Raw genomic sequence first — 8,018 nt, 5'->3', positions numbered from 1 at the left:
AGGACCATAATGAAACCATCCGGATCTCAACTGACTGAAAAACCAAGTACAAGTGCCCTTCATTTGGCACAAAACTCACTAAACTTAAACACAATCTCCTCAAAAAATATGGGATAGAACGGAGGAGTCAGACGGTCACAAACTTCCCTTTTTTTAATACCGTCTGAATGAACTGACTCAAATAAAACAACTTCTTTTTTTTTTCAAACTTTCTTTCTTTTTCTCTTCTTCTGTTCACGTCATTCAGCTTTTTTTCATTTTTTTTCATTTTTTTTTCTTCCTTTCCTTTCACGTTTTCTCTTCTTTTTTTTTTTTTCTTTTTCAATACCTTTTTCTCTTTTCCTCCTTCCTCTATTTTCCAACAACTCCATACAAAGGGGATATGGGCCAAAATGCAACCGGAAAAACATACCACAAAGGAACATACTAACTAGCTTGACTAGGCAGGCTTAGTTTGGGATGTAGCTAATGGGTCAAAAAGGCAAATTTGGCTAATGTGGAGCTAAATGGGTGAAAAATATAAGGAAAGGGAAATTTGCAAGCACCTCCCTGCATGTGACACCAACCACAAACCCGAATATGTGCATTTGACGAGAAATTGAATGTCATAAATGTGCAAAAATGATGAACATGCTATGCAAGGAGTACTACTCTCAATTCCTAATGAACTGGTCATGAATGTCACCAGTTATAAGGCTCTAAAACTCAGAATTTATCAAGTAGTTTGCCAATTTATCAGGTCAAGTCTAAACAGTCGGCCATATTTGAACAGAAACTCGTAGATTATGCGTATGACAAAGCAAATAACTATCAATAAAGTGCAAGGCTCAAGTGAAATAACAAGTTATAGTGCATTGTCATCACGGAAATCTACCGTTCCGACTCAATCTATATGCAAAAATAAACGTGGATTTTTTGAATTTTTTTGAAATTTTCTAATTTTTTGGATTTTTTTGATTTTTAATGAAAATAAACAACAATGCAAGCTGAAAAATAAACGTGAATGCAAAACAAATGCAAATGCAGACTCAAAAGGATGCTATACCCTCCCCAAACCAAAACGGACAACGCCCTCGTTGTCCTCCAGCATACACCAGAAGATATATACGGGGGAACGGGAATATACAACCAACAAGTAAAAACAATAAATATAAAGGAGACAAAATAAAAGAGTAAGAAATACATACAAAACACGAACTTCCGCAAACCAGCCAGAAAACTGGGAAAGTGAGTACACCAGTAGCTACTCGTCGTCGTCGTCACTGCTCTCACGGATCTCCTCCACCGTGTACTCCGGGTCTCTCCTCCTCTCTCCTCCTCCGCTCCTCAGCACGAGCTCTCTCCACTGCCACCTCTGGGTCCTCCTCCTCCTCCTCGTCAGCAGACTCCGGGTACCCCTCATGCTGGGAACCGGAAGAAGAAAGGGTGTGGCCAACCCTCTGGGATCGGTCTGTGTCGCCGCAAGTGGTACTCGTACAGAGGGTGCAAGGCAAGAGCCAAGTCCCTCTCCATACGAGCCTGACGCGCTGCAACCTCAAGCAACAAACCGTAATCCCCCCCTTGGTCCAGGACCGCGGGCGCCACAAAAGGAGGAGGTGGTACGAAAGTAGCCGGTAAGACCGGCTCAGTCTGTGTCTGGTCAGTGGGATTAGGAGTAGGAGTGGTAGTAGTAGTGGGAGTAGGGGTCGGATCGGGAGTAGCCGTGGAAGGCTGGGTACTCCTTGAAGATGTGGACCCCTCTCCAGTCTCAAGACGCCGCTTCTTGGCGGCGGGTGCATCGGGAGGTGGTCGACGTGGAAGGTGAAGGTCAGGCAGTGGTGGCAGACGGTGGCCCTTTGCAACAGTGGGCAAGGGCTCAAGACGGGGGAGAGTCTCACAAGGTAAGTCTATAGACACGAAGCCGTCTATCTTCCATGTCTGGTAGTCTGAGGTAAGCCAATGCTGAGAGAGCATGGCGTCCAGACTCAGTAGCCTCTCTCCAGCGAGGTACTGCAAGTCACGAGGCCAAACGGGAAAAAGAGAACGGGCAAGAATGGTGGCTATGCCACCGCAGGCAATAGTTCCCGTCTCCCTTAGCCCCAGGCTCTGAAGGTACTGGGCGGTCAAGTAAGCTATGTTGAAGGTAAAAGGACCTTTACAATCAACGTTCAGGTAACCGCCCAGGATGGAGAGCTCGGTATTTGTCATGTTGTTCGGCTCCTTTCGGCCGAAAATAGTGCTCCCCATCAGTCTAAGGAAACAACGGATGGGGGGAAGGTGGACCTGATGGAGCTTTCGCTCCTGGTAGGTAGTCTGAGCTAAAGTCCGCCACAGCTGGCGGTGGACCTTCCTAGGGGCAACAGTCACGCCCGTAGAGGAAAGGCCAAGTATCCTACCAAACTCCACTAAGGTCATCGGGAAGGTCCGGTTAAACAACCGGAAGGACACTGAAGAACAGTCGGGGTCAGTCTCGTACGCTCCCGAGGAGAAGGTAAAGGAGCTGAGAAACTCGAGGCTCAGCTCCAGAAAAGTGCGGCCGCTCATAGTGATGAGCCCGGCCATCCCCGTGGCCCGCAGTAGGTCACAAACCGACTCGTAAATGCCGAGTCTCTCAAGTGCCGTTTTCTCTAGAAAACGGGAAGGTACATGCACACAGCGTACTAAATGAAAAAATTTCTTGCGATGTAAAACGTTAGCGAAATGTACCTGTGGGTAGTCTAGGTGAGGGTCGAGGGAAGTGTCACCTCGGACCGTGACTGTGCCAGAAGTAGAAGCAGCAGCTGCTGTAGAAGTGCTAGGAGCGGAAGTAGAGGGTACTGGAGCCGTGTGCTCGGGATCGCATCTACGACCCCGGCCCTCGGAACTCAAGGCGGAAGCCCGTGAAGCGACGGTGTGAGGAACTGTGGCTGCTCAAGGCGTTCTGATCGATTTGGCGAGTCCGCCACAGGTGTAAAGGTAAAAGCTGGTGCAGAGGTAGTGGCTGCTTTGGTCACCACTGAAGAAGAACTAGTAGCAGTGCTAGCATAGGTGGTGACCGTAGAAGAAGTGGTAGCCTGAACTGAGCTAGAAGCTGAGCTAAATGGAGCAAAAACCGTCCCTGCAGCTGAAACTAGAAAGACTGGGGTTGCAGTGGTGACTAAAGTGGAGACAGTGGCAACAGCAGGGGCCACTGTCTCAAACAAAGACGGACTGGAGGACGAACTAGTGGATGGTAAAAACTAGAATCCATCCTGCAACAGAGGGTAGGGGCATGATAAGAAAAATAGTGGCTAACAGAGGCTAAAACAGCATGAAATCAGCATGTTAAACCAGAAAAACTCCCCTACCAGTCGAAAACTTTCGACCTACAGCACATAAATCCCAACAATTCCTCAAACAAGTTTGAATTACAGCATATAATGGCGATAGGGGGCGGGAAAAGCAGTTAACAACAGTGGCAAGTAAGCAACAACTGAGGTTAAGTAAGACATGGTAGCATGTGAACCCGTCTGACAGTCGAAAATTCGACTGAGGCAGCCCTAATCGCGAAAATTCGCGCAATAAACGAATAGAGGCATGTTAAGCATGTTAAACATTCTACACTCAGCAGCAATATCGCAACAATGAAGCTACATAGACAAATGACAGCAGCAATAGTCCGTCTGACAATCGAAATTTTTGACTGTCCTAAACACAAATCACAAAAATTCATGTAGAATTCGAATTAAACATGTAACAACAGCGAGGAATTGGGGTTGATCATCAAGCAAGAGGAACAAGGGCAATAAACACAATTAAAGTAGAAAAATTTCGACTAACAGTGGATTTTCGAAACCCTAGAAACAATTTACCTCATAATAATTCGAAAAAACGAAATTAAAATGCATAGAGGATGAAAGAATCACTTACTTGATGATAATGAACCTACAATATGCAATTATTCTTCAATAATCAAGCAAAAACAAGCGGTTTTTCGAGCTCAAAACCGCAAACCCTAACCCACGTTAAAAACCGTGAAAATGGGCACAAATAAAGGGGAAATTATAGGGCTTTGAAAGATTAATTAGCAAGGAAGGGATTATAGCTGGCGGATTTGGAGATTGGGTAAGAAAATTGGGGATGAAAATGATCGCAAATAGGGAAGAGGGGACGAAAATTAGGGGGATAATGAATTAGAAAACAAAAAGAAAGAGTTTAAAGTGAAAACTCTCTGCGTCCTGTTCATTTCACTCGATCGAGTGGTTTTAAACCACTCGATCGAGCACTTTGCTGTTCCATCTGCTCGATCGAGTAAAAATTTACTCGATCGAGAAGTCCCCTTTATTGCTTTACTCGATCGACTGGAAAAAGTGCTCGATCGACCATATTTTCACTCGATCGAGTACATAAAGTACTCGATCGAGCTCTTTTCTCGCGTAAGCTCTTTAATTTCATCATTTCTTCCTTGGAATGCGTGAAACTTCCCCAAACCTGCATAAAAACACTTGCAAAAATATCCCAAAATACCAAATACGTATGAGAACAGTCTATAGTCTTAAATCTATGCTAAAAGCAGTCTAAAAACTAATTGTCCTAATAAAAGCAATAAAACAAATTCAACGGAAATTCAAAAATTATTTATTACAAAGTGTTACACGGGGCATTTCCCCGTTTAATTCCCAAAGCAATTCAGTAGCCCCTTGAAGGGCTCCTGACTGGAGGATGTCACTTCAGCAACATTGACTGTCCTCTTCAACTTCCATGAGCACGAATTGTCATTCGAAACTGTAGGAGGGGAGTATTTCACATCCACATAAGCGCGAACTTTCCTCGTCCTTGCTCCTCTATCACCATCTTTAGCATCCTTACTTTCAATTTGATTGATAGCAGTTGCACAACATCCTTTGACAGCTCTTTCATTGCTTTCATCTGTACCTGCAGCAAGGAAAACAGACGAACTTTCCTCCTTTTTGCTCTCAGTCTGAGGCGGAGGGGTAACAATTGCAGCACAATACTCCAAATTTTCATCTGGAGTGTCAATTATAGGATCAATAGAAGAGAGAGCATTGCAAGGCTGAGCTTGCATGGGAGCCCTCCGGGACTTAGACTGATGAAAAATCAGCTCCTCATCCCCCACCTGAAAGGTCAAAGTCTTTCCCCCGACGTCTATAACTGCACGGGCAGTGGACAAAAATGGTCTCCCTAAAATAATAGGGGTGTGTGCATCTTCGGGGATGTCTAAGACAACGAAATCAACGGGAATAAAGAACCTCCCGATCCTCACAGGTACGTCTTCTACTATGCCTAGTGGCCGTGATATACTACGGTCGGCCATCTGGACTGTCATGTTAGTGCAACTCAGCTTTGTCAAACCAAGTCTCTTAGCCAGAGACAGCGGTAAGACACTCACGTTAGCGCCTAGATCGCATAGCGCATTGTCAATCAAATAGTTACCGATATGACACGGAATCGAAAAACTACCCGGGTCCGACTGCTTAGGAGGTAACTTATTTTGAAATAGGGCTGACCCCACCTCAGTCAAAGCCACTTTCTCACTATCACTAATGGTCCTCTTACGACTCAAAATTTCTTTCATAAACTTAAGATAAGAGGGTACCTTTTTCAGCAACTCGGTGAATGGCACAGTGACTTCCAAGCTTTTCAGAAGTTCAACAAATTTGCCAAATTGTTTATTGGCCTTTGTATTCTACAGTCGTCTCGAGAAGGGAACTGTAATAGGTATCTCAAGTCCCTTGTTTCTCTCTTCTAATGTGTCTTCCGGAGCAAGTTCGGTATCCTTTGGACACTTCTTACCTCTCGAACGAGGTCTTTCCGGTGATTTATCGCTTAAACGAGCACTTGCAGGCTCTCGAATAAGATTCCCGTCATCAAAACTACTCGATCGACCAATATTCCCATTCGATCGAGTAGAGTCTTCGTCAATTTCACTCGATCGAGTGATATTTTCACCCGATCGAGCAACTCTATTTTCTGCTTCACTCGATCGAGTAGAAAAACTACTCGATCGACCATTGCCAATTCCTTGATCACTCGATCGAGTGGTATTTTTACTCGATCGACCAGTTTCGTCCCTAGATTTGCTCGATCGACCACCTGAAACCAGTCGATCGAGCACTTGCTTTGCCGTGAGCTCATTTTCTTCGCCAGAACACTGTTCACCATCAGTTACAGCTCTCATCGGGTCTGATTTCTGCATTTCCGGCCCTCATATGAACGACCGCTTCTCAGATTGATGAAATTTACCGTCTCGTGTGGATTCTTCTCATTTTGAGTCGGTAATTGACCCTACTTTCTTGTGGACTGATTAGTGGCTAATTGGGCAACTTGAGTTTCAAGTGCCTTTATGGATGCATCTTTTTGTTGATCACTCAATTGCCACTGCTTTGTGAAGGCTTGCAACATAGACTTAAGCTCACCAATTTAACTCACCCCACCGGAAGATGATGCACCATGGTTAGGAGGAGTAAAGGAAGGAGGCTTTTGATAGCCTTGTTGATTCTTGTGCGGAGGGACATAAGACTGCTGCTGGTGCGGAGGAGGTGTAGGATTGAGCACATTCTGACTAGTCCACCTCAGATTGGGATGGACTGCCCCTTGATTATTGTAATAGGAACCCCCTCCTTGCCTATATTGCTGAAAGGCAAGGACTTGTTCCTTCTCTACAAGACAGCCAACAGCAGAGTGGCCATCATTACCTCCACATCTCTCACAAGAAACGACCTCTCCCCTAGTAAGAACATGGACCGTCTGAGGCTCCCCAGCAGCTTGTAATTCCAACTTGTCGAACCTAGCATTCATGGTCTCCAGCTGAGCCAAAACTTGCTTATCGACTGCATGAACTATCCTAATCCCATCCCTTGGGTTTCCATACTCAGCACTGTGATTAGCCATTTCTTCAATAAGAGACCACCCCTTATCATCATCGGTGTTCTCCTGGAATCTCCCACTAGATGCCGGATCAAGTATGGCTCTGTGGTCATCATACAACCCATTGTAGAACTGATTAGCTAGGAACCATGGGTCAAAACCATGGTGAGGAATAGACCTCACCAACTTCTTGAATCGTGTCCATGCTTCATAGAAACTTTCATCGGGAGCCTGTCTGAAACTTGTAATCTTAGCCCTTAGCAAATTGGTGCGTTGTGGAGGGAAATATCTCTTGTAGAATGCAAGAGCAAGAGACTCCCAATCTGTAACCCCAGCAGCTGTGCGGTCCAAGTCAGTTAGCCACTCCCTGGCTGAATCAGCTAAAGAGAAAGGAAATAGAACTTCCTTAATCTTGTCCTGAGTTACCCCCTTAGTGGCGGGGATAGTGGAACAGTAATCGGTAAAGGTCTCCATATGCTTCCTCGGATCTTCACCTGCCACACCTCTATAAATGTTTCTCTCCACCAGATTGATATAAGAAGGGCGGATATCAAATGTGTTCCCATCCTCAGTCTGAAGATTGAAACCTTTGGGAATAGAAGAGGCTTTAGGCACTGAATGAGTAGAAAGTTTAGGCATATTTACTGTAGAAATCGGATTGTCTTCCGTGAAAAGAAAATGATCAAGCTTTGGCTCGAAAGTACTCAAGTCTTCCTTTCATGATTTCCTTATCAGACGGAGTCTATGCCTGAATAATCTCTCCGGTTCTGAATCAGCTGAAACTAATTCACACCTGTCTGACCTGGGCATAAACAACACTGAAAGAAAATAATAAGAACGGCCTCAAGGAATAGAAATTCCCTGAGACGGATAAAATAAACGGAACGAAAACAAATAGGGTAATTGCCTCCCCGGCAACGGCGCCAAAATTTGACACGTCTGTCGTATACCTGTCAAAAATAAACTAACTCAACTAACTATATAGCTAGGGAAGTCAGGTCGATCTCCACAGGGAGGCAAGATATTTGTAGAAGTCCGTCTATTTGGTCACAAATGGGGGGGGGGGGTTGTTTGATTTGTTATCTAAACTACGAGTTTAAAAGGAAAGAGAAATAAAGGGCAAGAGTAGTAAAGACAGGAAATGAGTTTAAACTATCAGATAAAGAGGGACATGTCAGGATTTCGGTTCACTA

General features: G+C 44.8%; 1 non-coding gene across 1 annotated transcript; it reads left to right on the top strand.

Annotated features, from left to right (window-relative positions):
• Positions 1-6,982: 6,982 nt before the first annotated feature.
• Positions 6,983-7,089, top strand: LOC141589505 (small nucleolar RNA R71). Its single transcript, XR_012520440.1, has one exon. It is a non-coding gene; the product is annotated as a small nucleolar RNA R71 (small nucleolar RNA).
• Positions 7,090-8,018: the final 929 nt, after the last annotated feature.

Source organism: Silene latifolia, chromosome 6 (genome assembly GCF_048544455.1).
Source record: "Silene latifolia isolate original U9 population chromosome 6, ASM4854445v1, whole genome shotgun sequence".
NCBI lineage: Eukaryota > Viridiplantae > Streptophyta > Magnoliopsida > Caryophyllales > Caryophyllaceae > Silene > Silene latifolia.
The sequence above is the reverse complement of the archived record's forward strand: the minus strand, read 5'-3'. Positions and strand labels throughout refer to the sequence as shown.